The sequence below is a fragment of the Eretmochelys imbricata genome, chromosome 1 (genome assembly GCF_965152235.1).
Source record: "Eretmochelys imbricata isolate rEreImb1 chromosome 1, rEreImb1.hap1, whole genome shotgun sequence".
Classification (NCBI taxonomy): domain Eukaryota; kingdom Metazoa; phylum Chordata; order Testudines; family Cheloniidae; genus Eretmochelys; species Eretmochelys imbricata.
Genome location: NC_135572.1, coordinates 237,977,195 through 237,993,134, shown reverse-complemented (window position 1 = coordinate 237,993,134; position 15,940 = coordinate 237,977,195). Strand labels below are relative to the sequence as shown.

Here is a 15,940-nt window from a genome sequence, read left to right as displayed (position 1 = left end):
TGGGGAAACAGCCAGTGCCCTTTTCCCTTTCCCTGCACCCTATCATGGTCTATACCTCTCCCCTCCCCGCAGAGCATCTCCACAAGTTGGCGGAGGCCTGTCTACCCTCACAGTCTGCAGTTGGAGCAGGGTACATTACTGCTGTCCCGCTGTTACTAGCCCCGTAATGTTCTGGCCTGGGGCCAAGTCATTCCTCAGAGTTCACTGGACAGGATTTCCTGCCATTCAACAAGAGAAGTTATTTGATCTGCCCAGGCCATTCTACTAGGCAGTTTATTTTACCCTCTTCTGATTTACATAGTGTAGCAGAGCTCCAGCTTTGCCTCAGGGAGTCCTGTGCTTCTGAGCAGTTAGGGCTTGCCTCAGAGGTTTGCTCTGCCCCTCAGGGTAGCCTCTCTCCCCGCCTAGAGGCAAGGGTTACAGCTTACTGATTCACCTTCATCATTGGCCAGTCAATGGGTTTGGTGTAAGAGCCCTCTTTAGCCCCAGTCTTCCTTCTCAGGGAGTGTTTTTGTAGCAGTGTGAGGAGGGTTGGGGGAAACCCAGGCCCGCCCTCTTCTCCAGGTTCCAGCCTAGGGATCTTAATCACACCGGCAACAGGCAATCCTATACTACCGGAGCTATAGCCCTTCCCTGGGCTACTTCCCCAAACGGCCCCTCCTAGCACCCTCCTTGGTGCCTGACCATGCTTGTCCTCCCGGGTCTTTCACTGTACATCATCTTTCTCCCAGTCTTTCCACAACACACCTTCTTACTCCCAGCTCCTACCAGCTGGCCTCTCTGAAGGAGCTTCCTTTTAAACTAGTCCCAGCTGGTTCTAAATGGCCTTCAGGGGATCTGATTAGCCTGTTTCCCTTGATTACTTCTAATCAGTTCTTAATTGGTTCCAGGTGTCTTATGGAGTCTGCCTGACTTAATTGCTTCTAGCACCTTCCTGACTGCTCAGGGGCAGCCCCTGCCCTGGTCACTCAGGGAACAGAAAACTATTCCAGTGTCCAGTAAGTTTTCCTTCTACCAGACTCCTGCACCCAACCGGTCTGGGTCTGTCACAATAGGCAGATGAAAACTCTTCAGGAATTCAAAGCACCCAACTCTACCTACTGCATGTAGTGGCATCTAGGGACCGAATGGCTAGGCAGCAGTTCTGCGGAAAAGGACCTAGGGGTGACAGTGGACGAGAAGCTGGATATGAGTCAGCAGTGTGCCCTTGTTGCCAAGAAGGCCAATGGCATTTTGGGATGTATACGTAGGGGCATAGCGAGCAGATCGAGGGACGTGATCGTCCCCCTCTATTCGACATTGGTGAGGCCTCATCTGGAGTACTGTGTCCAGTTTTGGGCCCCACACTACAAGAAGGATGTGGATAAATTGGAGAGAGTCCAGCGAAGGGCAACAAAAATGATTAGGGGTCTAGAACACATGACTTATGAGGAGAGGCTGAGGGAGCTGGGATTGTTTAGCCTGCAGAAGAGAAGAATGAGGGGGGATTTGATAGCTGCTTTCAACTACCTGAAAGGGGGTTCCAAAGAGGATGGCTCTAGACTGTTCTCAATGGTAGCAGATGACAGAACGAGGAGTAATGGCCTCAAGTTGCAGTGGGGGAGGTTTAGATTGGATATTAGGAAAAACTTTTTCACTAAGAGGGTGGTGAAACACTGGAATGCGTTGCCTAGGGAGGTGGTGGAATCTCCTTCCTTGGAAGTTTTTAAGGTCAGGCTTGACAAAGCCCTGGCTGGGATGATTTAACTGGGAATTGGTCCTGCTTCGAGCAGGGGGTTGGACTAGATGACCTTCAGGGGTCCCTTCCAACCCTGATATTCTATGATTCTATGATCTAATAAATCTCAACGAAGCAGCACACCTTTGCCTCAGAATTAAACGCAGTTATCTCAAACACCTCATCTTCCTGATACATTAATGGTAATTGAAACTGCTAAGTAGCAGAAACACATTCTTTGTGGCAGCTCACCAACCAGGGGAGTGGTGAAGTGTTGCTGAAGAAGCCAAATTTGGGGGACAGAGTGGTTGGGACAGAAAGCTATTGTTCTCTTTGCTAAGAGACCACAGCTAACAGGAACTGGCAGTGCTGCGAGAAGCAACATGTTGTATTCAGCAATTCCTTCTTTCAAAAAAAAAAAAAAAATTAAAACGTATCATTGGTAACAGTTGGTTTCAGTTCTATTAAAAACTTTCCATTTTGAAGAAATCATTTTAGTCAGTAACACCTTGATGGGACTCCTCATTGCTAGGGCTGGCTAGAAAACAATTTTGTTTTGCAGAAATTTTTGAAATCTTTAAAGAGAGCAAAAGACACCACCCAGGCCCCAAAGTGGCCAATAGCCCAGTGGTTAGGGATGGAGAAGACCCACATTCAGCTTCCACCTCAGCCTGATTTGGAGCAGGGACCCGCTTTAATCAGCAGGCTATAGAGCAGGGGTGGGCAAACTATAGCACATGGGCTGGATCCGGCCCCTCAGGGCTTTGGATCTGGCCCGTGGGATTGCCCCCCATGGTACCACAGGCCCTGTGCCTTTCTCAGAAGTGGCTGGCACCACGTCCCTGGGGCCCCGGGGGCAGGCAGAGGGCTCCGTGCATTGCCCTTGCCTCCAGGCACCACCCCCCGCAGCTCCCATTGGCCGGGAACGAGGAACCGTGGCCAATCGGAGCTTCGGGGGAGGTACATGGAGGCATGGCAAGGGCAGTGCACGGAGTCCTGTGCCCTCCCCTCCCCCAGGAGCCATGCAGGTACGTGGTTCCGGCTGCTTCCTGGAGCGGCGCAGAGTGGGGCCAGGGCAGGGAGGCAGGGAGCCTGCCCTGGCCCTGGTGCACGCCGCTGCCACCCCAGAGCCACTTTAGGTAAGTGGCGCCGGGCAGGAGCCTGCACCCTGAACCCCTCCTGCACCCCACCCTCCCAACTCCCTGCCTGCGTCCCTCACCCTTCCTGCACCCCCAACTCCCTGCCCTCAGCCCCCTGCTGCACCCTGCATCCCAACTCCCTGCCCTGAGCTGCCTCCCGCAGTCCACACCCCTCCTGCATCCCTGCCCTGAGCCCCCTCCTGCACCCCAACCCCCTTCCCTGAGCCCCCTCATACATCCCGCACCCCTCCTCTGCCCCAATCCCTTGCCCTGAGCTCGTTCCTGCACACTGAACCCCCTCCCACACCCCAACCCCCTCCCCCGGGGAAATGCATAAAATTTCCACACCCAGATGTGGCCCTCGGCCCAAAAAGTTTGCCCACCCCTGCTATAGAGGGAGTCTTTTTCAGTTTCTCCTGTTGGATCTATTCCACTTTGTACAAATAATTAAATATCCACTGGGCCAGAAAGAGAGAGTGACGTTATAGGCTGGTGATTAAGACAGCTCTCAGAGATCCTGTGCTCCTATCCATACTATAAGGTGAAATGAGTGAACCATGGCAGAAATGGAGCAAAATTGAGTCACCCAAATTCTTCGGTCTGGAAAGGAACCAATCAGAACTGGACAATTAGTGTTTCCCCATTTTTCCCAGAAGCATTTGATATTGTTGAGACATAGGCAAGTTGTTAGAGCTGAGTAAATACAAAGCCAAAAGACAGAAATAAAAAAGGTTGGTTTTGAATCAACTGCAGCTTAAATCCCCCCCCTCCCCCGCTGAAATAAAAACAAAAAAGATTTCATTCGAGTTAAGCAAAATGACATTTTCCAAGTGAAATTTGATTAGAACTGACATTTAGGGAACAGAACCATTTATTTCCAGACAAAAATGTCAAAAAGGGCTGTCTTGAAAATGTCAGAATGAACAGTTTTGATTTTTTTTTTTTAAACCTCATTTTTTTATTTGGCTGAAACTGTTTGCCAAATGTGACCCAAATTCACCAATACATTTTGGAGCAACCAAATTTTTTTTTTTTGGTGAATTTATTATTTGCTGAAAAATTGTCACTCAGCCATAGCAAGGGTCGTATTTTCCACAGTATTAGGTATCAGGCCTACAGGTGCTGGAAATTGACCACACATTCCAGTGTGAGCATGAGATGAAGTGCAATCTGCTAGACAAAACTCATTAAAATGTGTCAAGACTACTGTGAACTCAGCAAAAATGTAATTTGGAGAGGACACATTTCCTTGATAAACTAGCTGCTAGGGGAGACCATTGACCATTATAGTTTTGACCTACTTTGTATAGCCAAACCCTATGAATCTGAACAGTTAACAAAAGGAATCATTAGGGACAAATTTAGATCAGAGAAAGCTTGCTTGCAAAATCAAATCCAGTTCTTGCAAAGGAGAGTGGATATTTGCAAAGCTAATGAAATTTGTGCACAGACAATTAACAGAGAGAAAAACGTATATTATGTCAAAACTAGGATTGGTGGAGTGTGATGTCACTGTTGCTGTCCAGGGTATTCCAAAGGTGCTTTGTCCAGTGTCCTGCTTCTACTGCCTGGGTCCTGCCAGGAAAAGGGGAAGCCTTTTCAGAGACCACAAAAAGGTTCCACACCCAGAGGCTCCCTCTTCTTCTTCTCCAGGCAACATGGCTGGGAGAAGGTAGTTGTCATAGGGCTTGTGCTGCAGATGGAAAGAAGGTTTACCCTGCTGGGGAGCCCCGCTTGATGAGTATTAGTTCAGAGAGGGTTTTTGGTGGGTTTTTTTGGGGGGGTGGGGTAGGGGGGAGAAGGGGAAGGATGACAGAGAATCCACTACTGCCCTGGCAACCAACTCCTGCCTGGCTTGGTCCCTGTGATGGAAATTAATTGCATGGGGAGTGGGGAAGAGCGTTTTTGTTTTTTTAAAAGACATCTCTCTCTACCCAGCAACTGTTCTGCCCCACATATATAGGGCAAATCCACTGTTAATCAGGATGTGAAACAGCAAAAAAAAAAAAAAAAAAAAAAAAAAAGCAAGACTGTCCCACAGAGATTGAGACCAAAGTGGGCTGAGAAACTGAAATTCACTACATGGAAAACTTCAAGTTAAAAAAAAAACAAAAAACCAGTCATCACAAATTGAGACAAAAAAAGTTAAAAAAAAAATTGTACTGAACTGAAATTCTGAAATATTTGTTTTGGAAACCTCAAAATGTTCCCGCTGCCTGGGCAGCAGGAACGAAACAGTGTTTCCAAAACTAAGCATGTCCCCTCTCCCCAGAATGGCAGCCAACAAGATAGGCAGGTGGGATGGCTGACGGGAAACCAGATGGGCAGGCAGGCTGACCAGCATTTCAAATGGAAAAGTGTTCCTTTGTAAGGAATAACTAAAGACAGAATTTGACATCAGTCTTGATACCGCTTTCATGTTATCATCTCACAGACATCTCTGGGCCTTCTTCCATGCTGCTCCCTATGTATGACCATGAGATGGTAGAGTTCAAAATCCTGACAAAACGAAGAAAGAAGAGCAGCAGAATACAGACCCTGGACTTCAGAAAAGCAGACTGACTCCCCTAGGGAACTGATAGACAGAATCCCCTGGGAGGCTAATATGAGGGGGAAAGGAGTCCAGGAGAACTGTCTGTATTTGAAAGAAGCCTTGTTGAGAGTGCAGGAACAAACCATCCCAATGTGCAGAAAGAATAGCAAATATGGCAGATGACCAGCTTGGCTTAACAGAGAAATCTTCAGTGAGCTTAATCACAAAAAGGAAGCTTACAAGAAGTGGAAACTTGGACAGATGACAAGAGAGGAGTATAAAAATATTGCTTGAGCATGCAGGAACGTAATCAGGAAGGCCAAAGCACAACTGGAGTTGCAGCTAGCAAGGGATGTGAAGGGTAACAAGAAGGGTTTCTGCAGGTATGTTAGCAACAAGAAGGTGGTCAGGGAAAGTGTGGGACCCTTACTGAATGGCGGGGGGGGGGGGCAACCTAGTGACAGATGATGTGGAAAAAGCTGAAGTACTCAATGGGAGGAATTGAGCAGCCCTCAGTGGTGAAAGAACAGGTTAAGGACTATTTAGAAAAGCTGGACATGCACAAGTCCATGGGACCAGATGCAATGCATTTGAGGGTGCCGAGGCAGTAGGCTAACGTGATTGCAGAGCTACTGGCCATTATCTTTTAAACTTGTGGCGATCGGGGGAGGTCCTGGATGACTGGAAAAGGGCTAATGTAGTGCCCATCTTTAAAAAATGGAAGAAGGAAAATCCGGAGAACTACAGACTGGTCAGCCACACCTCAGTCCCCAGAAAAATCATGGAGCGGGTCCTCAAGGAATCCATTTTGAAGCACTTGGAGGAGAAGAAGGTGATTAGAAACAGTCAACATGGATTCACGAAGGGCAAGTCATGCCTGACCAACCTGATTGCCTTCTATAATGAGATAACTGGCTCTGTGGATATGGGGAAAGTGGTGGATGCGATATACCTTGACTTTAGCAAAGCTTTTGATATGGTCTCCCACAGTATTCTTGCCAGCAAGTTAAAGAAGTATGGGCTGGATGAATGGACTATAAGGTGGATAGAAAGTTGGCTAGATTGTCGGGCTCAGTGGGTAGTGATCAATGGCTCGATGTCTAGTCGGCAGCCAGTATCAAGTGGAGTGTTCCAGGGGTCAGTCCTGGAGCCAGTTTTGTTCAACGTTTTCATTAGTGATCTGGATGATGGGATGGATTGCAAGTTCGCGAATGTCACTAGATGGGGCAAGAGGTAGATGCGCTGGAGGGTAGGGATAGGGTCCAGAGTGATGACCTAGACAATTTGGAGGACTGGGCCAAAAGAAATCTGATAAGGTCTAATAAGGACAAGTGCAGAGTCCTGTACTTAAGACAGAAGAATCCCATGCACTGCTACAGACTGGGGACTGACTGGCTAAGCAGCAGTTGTGCAGAAAAGACCTGGGGATTACAGTGGACAAGAAGCTGGATATAAGTCAGCAGTGTGCCCTTGTTGCCAAGAAGGCTAATGGCATATTGGGCTGCATTAGTAGAAGCATTGCCAGCAGATCGAGGGAAATGATTATTCCCCTCTATTCTGCACTGGTGAGGCCACATGTGGAGTATTGCATCCAGTTTTGGGCCCCCCACTACCGAAAGAATGTGGATAAATTGGAGAGAGTCCAATGGAGGGCAATGAAAATTATTAGGGGCCTGGAGCATATGACTTATGAGGAGAGGCTGAGGGAACAGGGGTTATTTAGTCTGCAGAAGATAAGAGTGAGGGGGGATTTGATAGCAGCCTTCAACTACCTGAAGGGGGGTTCCAAAGAGTCGGGAGCTAGGCTGTTCTCAGTGGTTGCAGATGACAGAACAAAGAGCAATGGTCTCAAGCTGCAGTGGGGTTGGATATTAGGAAAAACTATTCCACTAGGAGGGTGGTAAAGCACTGGAAAGGTTACCTAGGGAGGTGGTGGACTCTCCATCCTTAGAGGTTTTTAAGGCCCAGCTTGACCAAGCCCTGGCTGGGATGATTTAGTTGGGGTTGGTCCTGCTTTGAGCAGGGGTTGGACTAGATGACCTCCTAAGGTCTCTTCCAACTCTACTCTTCTAAGATTCTGTGGAACATATTCCCCAAACCTGTTCACTAAGTCTTCTTACCTCATTCAAATCCTTTCTAAAAATGTACTTGAGCTGTCTTGCAAATGAATGCAAAAAAAAAAAAAAAACCCAACACAACAACAAAACCCATCCACACATGCATAGTTTAGTGACAGTTAAGGTTGGATAAGGACACACTAGGCTAACCCAAAACCTGAAAAGCAAGGAAATAAGTAGATAAGAGGAAAAGTCCTTGTCTTCCTTGCCATTTTCACATCACATACAGTGCTGTCGATAATAAAATTTAATAAGACTTTCACTTCCACAACAACATGTACAGCAAAGTGCAGATCCCAGAGAGCTTTTTTTTTTTTTCTTACAAAGCATGTCCAAAAACAGGTGAGACAACCCAGTGAAAAACTGCAACCAAGGGGGTCATTTTGGAACACTTACCATCATTTCTATATCAAATGAATTTGCATCAAACAGCCATGAAAAATTCAAATAGTGCTCAAAGTTTTGTCCTATGCCATTTTATTGGGATTTCTATAAACGAAAGGTTTAAAGCTCCTGCTAAACTGAAATGACCAGTCCCTCCATAAAAACACACAAACACTTGTACACTTTTTTAAAATTAATGGAACCATCAAGCTATACACTTGCCTTACTGCAAAAGTGTATGAACTTATTGTCAGTCTCATCCTACCTTCTCCCTCACTTTTCTCTGTTTATCAGTCTTACTGGTGTCATTTAGAATTTTGACTGATCTCTTTAAGGCATGGAACAAACAGGTTTGCCTGTTTAGTGAGACACCGAGCAAATTTTAATGTACTTTTAGTTTAATATTAACAAAGTTAAGATCACTGATGCCAATGTTATGGCTGTTTCTGTGTAAGATTAATTAGCTGTACCACTGATGTGGTTTTTAGGTTAAAGGCGGTCTTGTATATTTGATGCCATGTATGATTAACAATGTACAAAAGAATCAAGTTTTTAAACTCACCATATGAAGTCTGGGTAGCAACATGCATAGAAATATAGAAACCCTGACAACAACCAAGTCTACCATTGGAGGTTTTCCAAAAAGCAAGGGCAGCATTACAGGTAAGTTATATTATCCTTGTGGCATGCAGATATCTGTAAAAATGTTACACTTGTATGAGAAGATCTCCAAATGCTGGCCCATTGGCTGGTATTAGTTACATTCATAAAAAGCAAATCTTTTTCCATTATTGAAATTTTAACAAGAAAATGGCATTCCTGTTTCTCATATTCCTCTACTTTAGAATGTATTACCAGATCTAACGCACGGATTAAATTATTAACTGTCATGATACATGGTGATATTCCAAATTACCAAATTGTCCATTACTGTATTTTGGCAAATCTGCACATTCTACATTTATCTCCAACACTGAAAGCGGGGGGTGAGGGGGGGAGAGGCCATTACAAATTTGAATGACAAATTGAGAGACAATAAACACGGTACTCCACAAATGTGGTTTTTTTTTTTTTACAAAGTCACTATTTAAGAGTACAAGCACACGGATGGTGCACAGAAAACTACACAAAACAATCAAAGGCAGAAAGTGAAAGAGTTACCGTAGTCACTTAAACAATCGGGGGAATGTAGTTAGGTTGATACAAGTCTCTAAAGGTTACAGGAGCCCCTCAACTTTCATCCCATTTTGTACATTTGAAACAGTTACCTGTTAGTCTAAAATGATGATGCTTGCATGTGTTTCCTGGCCTCTTTTACATTTTGATCACAAGCTCTTTATTACCTGCAATCTTCTCTTCCCCTGCATCACACAATTAGTCCTGTGAACAACAACTTTGGTATTTCGTACTGCATTAGCTTATGTTATTCACTGGTGCATTATGAAATGTTCACAAGGAATCATCATGACGACAGGTAATATCGGATGCATACAGGTGTTCTGCTTATAACAGCATCAGTAATAATGACAAGCAAAAGCTAATTGTGTACCTCACATACAATTAAAGAGAACTGCAAACACATTTTTAAAAAAAAATCTATGGGGATTTATTAGCATGATTTTCTGAATGGCAGGAACAGTATGTTTGACAAATAAAGGCAGGTTTACAGACTATAGCCGGGCTTCTCAATCAGTGGGTCAGGACCCAAAATTGGGTTGCCAAAATGTTTCGAAGAGTCATGTGGCAGCTCCTTGTGGCGCCTGTCCCATGGGGCTGGCTGGGCTCGCCTCTCTGCTCCAGGTACTGCAACCTCTGGGGTCCCAACACCACTCTGGTTTAGCCCAGCCGTCATGATGATGGGAGGCCAGGTAGGACAAATGTGAGTGACAGGAACTGCAACCCCTTGAGCCAGGTCATAACTCCACTCTCACAAATTTGACCTAGTTGGGAGCGTGGACCCAAACCTGAGCGACACTGCGACCCCGGAGGCTGCAACGCCTGGAGCGGAGAGCCAGCCCCACAGCACAGGAGCTGCAGGACCCACCACTGTGTGAGGAGTGCTGGGCAGGACTCCACAGATTAAACCTTTTCGGGGGTGGGGGGGAGAAAAAGAAAAAAGGGTCATTTCAGTTCCACACAGGGCCAGGATATTTTTCCTCCTTCAGCGAGATGGAGGCGCCATCACCACAGGTTCTCATTGTCTGTATCAAAATGGCACTGGAAAAAATGCCAACAAGACTCAGTGACCCAAAATCTACCAAAGAACAAGTGATGAGGGGACAATCCCTTCCTCAAAGCTTTTACAATTTAAGTGAGAATTAGCAATATGGCACAGAGGTTGATTTTGATCCATTGCCTCTCTCTCTCTCTCTCTCTCTCTCTCACATACACACCCCTACCTTGCAACCAAATTCACAGCCTACACTAGAGTTTTGTCAACAAAACAGTAAAGGTGCACATGCTGCGATGCAACTTTTGGCAGCAAAGAAGCCCTGTTTTGGTGACAAAATAAAACCACCCTGACGAGAGACATAAGGCTTTTTGTGCAAAATTTTTGTTGCCAAAGTGCCAATGTAGACACCATGCTTGATTTTTTTCGCTTTAATTGGCCTCCAGGAGGTGTCCCACAATGTCCATCCTGACTGCTTTGGTCAGCAGTTTGAACTCCACTGCCCTGCAGCCACGTAACATCCATCCACCTGTCTCCCTTAGAAGCCCTGGGAATTTTTGAAAAATTCCATTTCCTGTTGGCTTGGCATGGAGAGGTCTCATTGCATCTTCCCAGGTGACCATGGCAGCTTATTGCAGCAAACATTCTCCTGCTTGGACCACTGCGGAGCTGCTGGATCTGCTCAGTATATGGGGAGAGGAGGCTGTGCAGTCCCAGCTACACTAGAGTCGTAGGAATTTTGATACCTACGGACAGATCTCTCAAGGCGTGTGCGAAAAGAGCTGTGATCAGGACACGCTGCAGTGCGGAGCGAAGGTAAAGGAGCTGATGCAGGCGCACCATAAAGCGAGGGAGGCAAACTGTCGCTCCAGTGCTGCGCCTAAGACCTGCCAGTTCTACAAGAAGCTGGACACTATCCTCAGTGGCGATCCCACCTCCAATCGCCAAGAGCCCTGTGGATATTTCAGTGAGCCTAGAAGCAGTGGAAAGAGGACCTAACCCAGAGGACAAAGTCATTGATGAAGAGGTGGAGTTAGATAACACTGTGGAGCTCCCGGCGGGGTCGCCCAGTGGGGCAGGCAGCCAGGAAATGTTCACCACTCCAGAACTGTCTAGCCAGTCTCAGCAGTTGCTCTCCAGAGAGCAAGAAGCAGGAGAGGAGATTCCTGGTAAGTGGCTGTGGTTTGTATACTGCAGAGATGGGTTCAGGGTATAGAAATGTATAAGGCTGGCTATGTTTCTGTGTGCTGGACATTTCCCTGTGCAGCTAATCAGTACAGCGGAACGGGGTGTTGGTGCATGACCAGATCTCACTGGAATCCTACAGAGAGATCTTTAGGAAATTTTCCTGGAGGTAACTGGCAATCCTCTGCCGAGGGATCCTTGGCAGAATTGCTTTGTTCCTTCCCCAATTGTAGGAAACTTTCCCACACCATTCGGCAATCACTTGTGCAGGGACCAGAGTGGCACACAGGCAAGCAGCATAGGGACCAGGGTGGAAGCCACAAGCATGTAGTAGATGTGCCCTTGCTTCCCTGCTTACCCTCAGGAGTGAGATATCTGCTACAATGACCCCTGCCTGTGGAAAAGCGTGGGAGAATTTTTGAATTTTTTCCCTAGTCGGCTGCAATGTAACCCTTGCTGAGTGCTCTTTTCCCCATGTAGAGCACTCCCCCCCAGCCAACACTCATCATGCTTTGGGTGTTCGCCGAGATGTGTGCTTGCCAAGGGTCAATGAGAAAGCGATTGTTATGTTACCAGAGGTGTATTTTACTGAAATGTTTCAATGCTGTGCATGAATTTAACAATCATGCTTCTGTGCATTGTTCCTTGTGCTTCAGCAGATATAGCCTTGAGGAACACCCCACACACCCCAGCTGAGCATCTCCACCAGATAAAGTGGAGCAAGAAGACATGTTCCGGGAGGTACTGCACTTCTCCAATGCAGAGTAAAGGGAACACAAGGAGCGGAGGGAAGCTGAAAGGCAGGACAGAAAAGAAAATCAGGAGTTTGTTAAGGACGCTATTGAGCGGATGATTAAAGTCATGGGGGAGCAAACGCAGATGCTGAAGTCCTTAATAATGTTGCAGACTGAGCAGATGCGTGCCAGCCCTCCCTTGCAGCACATTCAGAACTCTCTTCCATGCCCCTCCCCCAAATTCCGCCTGCACAGTCCTTCCCGCTTTCTGGGACTTCTCGGTTTCCCCTTCACTCTGCCCCCTTGTACAACTTTAAAAATGATAGCTGGACCTACACACAGCTCTGAAAGTTTGCCCTTCCCTGGCACCTTCTTTCCCACCAAGCGTGTGTGTGCGTGCTGTTTCTTGTGAAAGAAAAGCAAAGTTTTTGAATGATAACTCATCTTTATTTGTTTCCTACAAACTGAGATAGCAGGCACTACCGGTACATACACAGGCAGTTTAATCATTTGATTACTGGAATGTAAGGCCCCAAATTTCACCATTGCCTCCTAGGAAAACTACATGTAATATAACGATGCAGGACCAATCACAGAGATATACATTACTGGTTCTCATTTTCAAAGTGTTGCTTCAAAGCCTCCCTGACTTGAATTGCACCCCCGTGTCCCTCTGATAGCCCTGGTATCTGGCTGCTCAAAATCAGCAGCCAAGCAGTCTTCCTCAACACTCCATCCCTGAGCAAACCTTTCACCTTTAGATTCACAAAGATTATGCAACATACAGCTATGATCACGGGACTCTTATCCTCATTGAGGTCTAACCTGCCATAAAGGCCTCGCCAGCACGCCTTTAATCTGCCAAAGGCGCATTCCACTGTCATCCAGCATCTACTCAGCCTGTTGAACTGCTCCTTACTGCTGTGCAGGTTTTCCGTGTAAGGTTTCGTGAACCGTGACTGAAAGGGCTACACCGGGTCTCCCAGGATCACTATGGTCATTTCAACATCCCCCACTGTAATCTTCTGGTCTGGAAAGAAAGTCCCTGCTTGCAGATTTCTGTACAGACAGGTGTTCTTGAAGATGCGTGCATCATGCACCTTCCTGGACCACCCTGCGTGGATCTCAATGAAACGTCTCCGTGATCCACAAGCAACACCATGGAGAAGTACCCCTTCCTATTGATGTACTCTGTCACAAGGTGGTCTGGTGCCAAAATTGCAATGTGTGCCATCTATCGCCCCTCCACGGTTCGGGAAACCCATTCTGCAAAGCCTTCCACTATTTCATGCACATTTCCCAGAGTCATGGTCCTTCATAGCAGGATGTGATTAATTGCCCTGCACACTTGTATTAACGAAGCCCCAATGGTCGACTTCCCAACTCCAGACTGATTTGTGACCAACTGGTAGCAGTCTGGGGTTGCCAGTTTCCACATAGCAATTGTCACACACTTCTCTATTGATAGGGCAGCTCTCATTCGGAAGTTCTTGCACCACAATGCTGAGGCGAGCTCCACACACAGCTCCAGGAAGGTGGCTTTCCGCATCCGAAAGTTCTGTAGCCATTGCTTGTCATCCCAGACCTGCATGACGATACTATCCCACCATTCAGTGCTTATTTCCCGAGCCCAAAAGCAACAGTCCACCATCTGCAGCTGTTCCATGAATGCCAAAAGCATTCCTATCCATGTTTCTATCCATATCACACAGCATGTCAGGCAACTGGGGGAGTTGGTCAGTTAGGAACTTCGTGATTAACTGCACTGCCATCTGTGATGTCTTCATGACAATTATCAGAGCATAGCAGAGCAATGTGGGATCCATCCCCTCTCACAAAGATGCCAGGGTGCAAAGAAAACAAGGGCCATTGAAAAATGTAGTGAAAAAGCCAGAAGCCCATGGAATGCTGGGACATTGAGCCCAGTCCCAAGATGCGCTGCAATCCGCTCCGCCTTCCCACAAGACCTAACAGCAGACGATGTCGAGCTGGACTGTGGGATAGGTACCCACAGTGCATTGCTCACACTGTTGATGATAGTGCCCCAACTGCAGACGCGCTCTGCCGACAGAGGAAGTGAGTGTGAACATGCAATACCGATTTTTGTTATAGTGCTTTTTGAGTGTCTACATAACTTTTTTCAGAGTAGCAGCCGTGTTAGTCTGTATCTGCAAAAAAAAAGAAAAAGAAAAGAAAAGAAAAGGAGTACTTGTGGCACCTTAGAGATTAACAAATTTATTTGAGCATAAGCTTTCGTGAGCTACAGCTCACTTCATAGGATGCTCATGAAAGCTTACGCTCAAATAAATTTGTTAGTCTCTAAGGTGCCACAAGTACTCCTTTTCTTTTTACATAACTTTTGTCAACAAAACTCTCTAGTGTAAACAAGGTTTTACTCTCCTGATGATTTGAGAGAGAACAGCAAAATCTCTCTTCTGAAAAGACCACCTCCCCATAACACTTTGGAAGGGTGAGAAAAAGCGTCTCCCTTCCTGCCTTTGCTCAATATAGCAGCCTCTTATTTTTCTGGTGTTTTAAAAGAAAACCACCACGATATATTGAAAACAGGGCAGTGAACTGCAAGCCAGATCCTCAACTGATCTGCAGGTAGTGTATGCCAGCTGAGGATTTGTTTCTAAAACAGGGCTTTTACCAAGTCAGCGCTGGCATAACTGCAGCGTGAGCTTGAGAGGAATTATAGCTGTACTAGTGACGAGCAAACCAAAACGGTTCAGTTGTTCCAGATAAGAAATATGTTTGGATTCTTATATGAGCCTTTTATAGACTTTCACCATCTACTTCTCTCCCACAACTGCAAGAAAAACCCTCCCTTTCTCTCTAGCTTCTCATCTCCCCCCGCACCCCAGTTGGTATCCTAACTCAATCCCCCACTAAGGACATGATATGGACATGCCAAAGGAGTTGGCGGATGTGATTGCAGAGCCATTGGCCATTATCTTTGAAACATTATGGCAATCTGGGGAAGTCCCAGTCGACTGGACAAAGGTTAATGTAGTTCCCATCTTTAAAAAAGGGAAGAAGGAGGATCCTGGGAACTACAGGCCAGTCAGCCTCACCTCAGTCCCTGGAAAAATCATGGAGCAGGTCCTCAAGGAATCAATTCTGAAGCACTTAGAGGAGAGGAAAGTGATCAGAAACAGTCAGCATGGATTCACCAAGGGCAAGTCATGCCTGACTAATCTAATTGCCTTATATGACGAGATAACTGGCTCTGTGGATGAGGGGAAAGTGGTGGACGTGTTGTTCCTTGACTTTAGCAAAGCTTTTGACACGGTCTCCCACAGTATTCTTGCCAGCAAGTTAAAGTAGTATGGGCTAGATGAATGAACTATAAGGTGGACAGAAAGTTGGCTAGATTGTCGGGCTCAACGGGTATTGATCAATGGCTCCATGTCTAGTTGGCAGCCGGTATCAAGTGGAGTGCCCCCAGGGTCGGTCCTCGGGCCGGTTTTGTTCAGTATCTTCATAAATGATCTGGAGGATGGTGTGGATTGCACCCTCAGCAAGTTTGCAGATGACACTAAACTGGGAGGAGAGGTAGATATGCTGGAGGGTAGGGATAGGATACAGAGGGCCCTAGACAAATTATAGGATTGGGCCAAAAGAAATCTGATGAGGTTCAACAAGGACAAGTGCAGAGTCTGCACTTAGGACGGAAGAATCCCATGCACCACTACAGACTAGGGACCGAATGGCTAGGCAGCAGTTCTGCAGAAAAGGACCTAGGGGTTACAGTGGACGAGAAGCTGGATATGAGTCAACAGTGTGCCCTTGTTGCCAAGAAGGCCAATGGCATTTTGGGATGTATAGGTAGGGGCATTGCCAGCAGATCGAGGGACGTGATCGTTCCCCTCTATTCGACATTGGTGAGGCCTCATCTGGAGTACTGTGTCCAGTTTTGGGCCCCACACTACAAGAAGGATGTGGAAAAATTGGAAAG

At 46.6% G+C, this 15,940-nt stretch overlaps 1 protein-coding gene across 1 annotated transcript in view; it reads right to left on the bottom strand.

The window, feature by feature from the left end:
- Nucleotides 1-15,940, bottom strand: part of A4GALT (alpha 1,4-galactosyltransferase (P1PK blood group)) — a 67,071-nt gene that overhangs the window by 8,344 nt on the left and 42,787 nt on the right. The gene's annotated exons all lie outside the window — the stretch shown is intronic.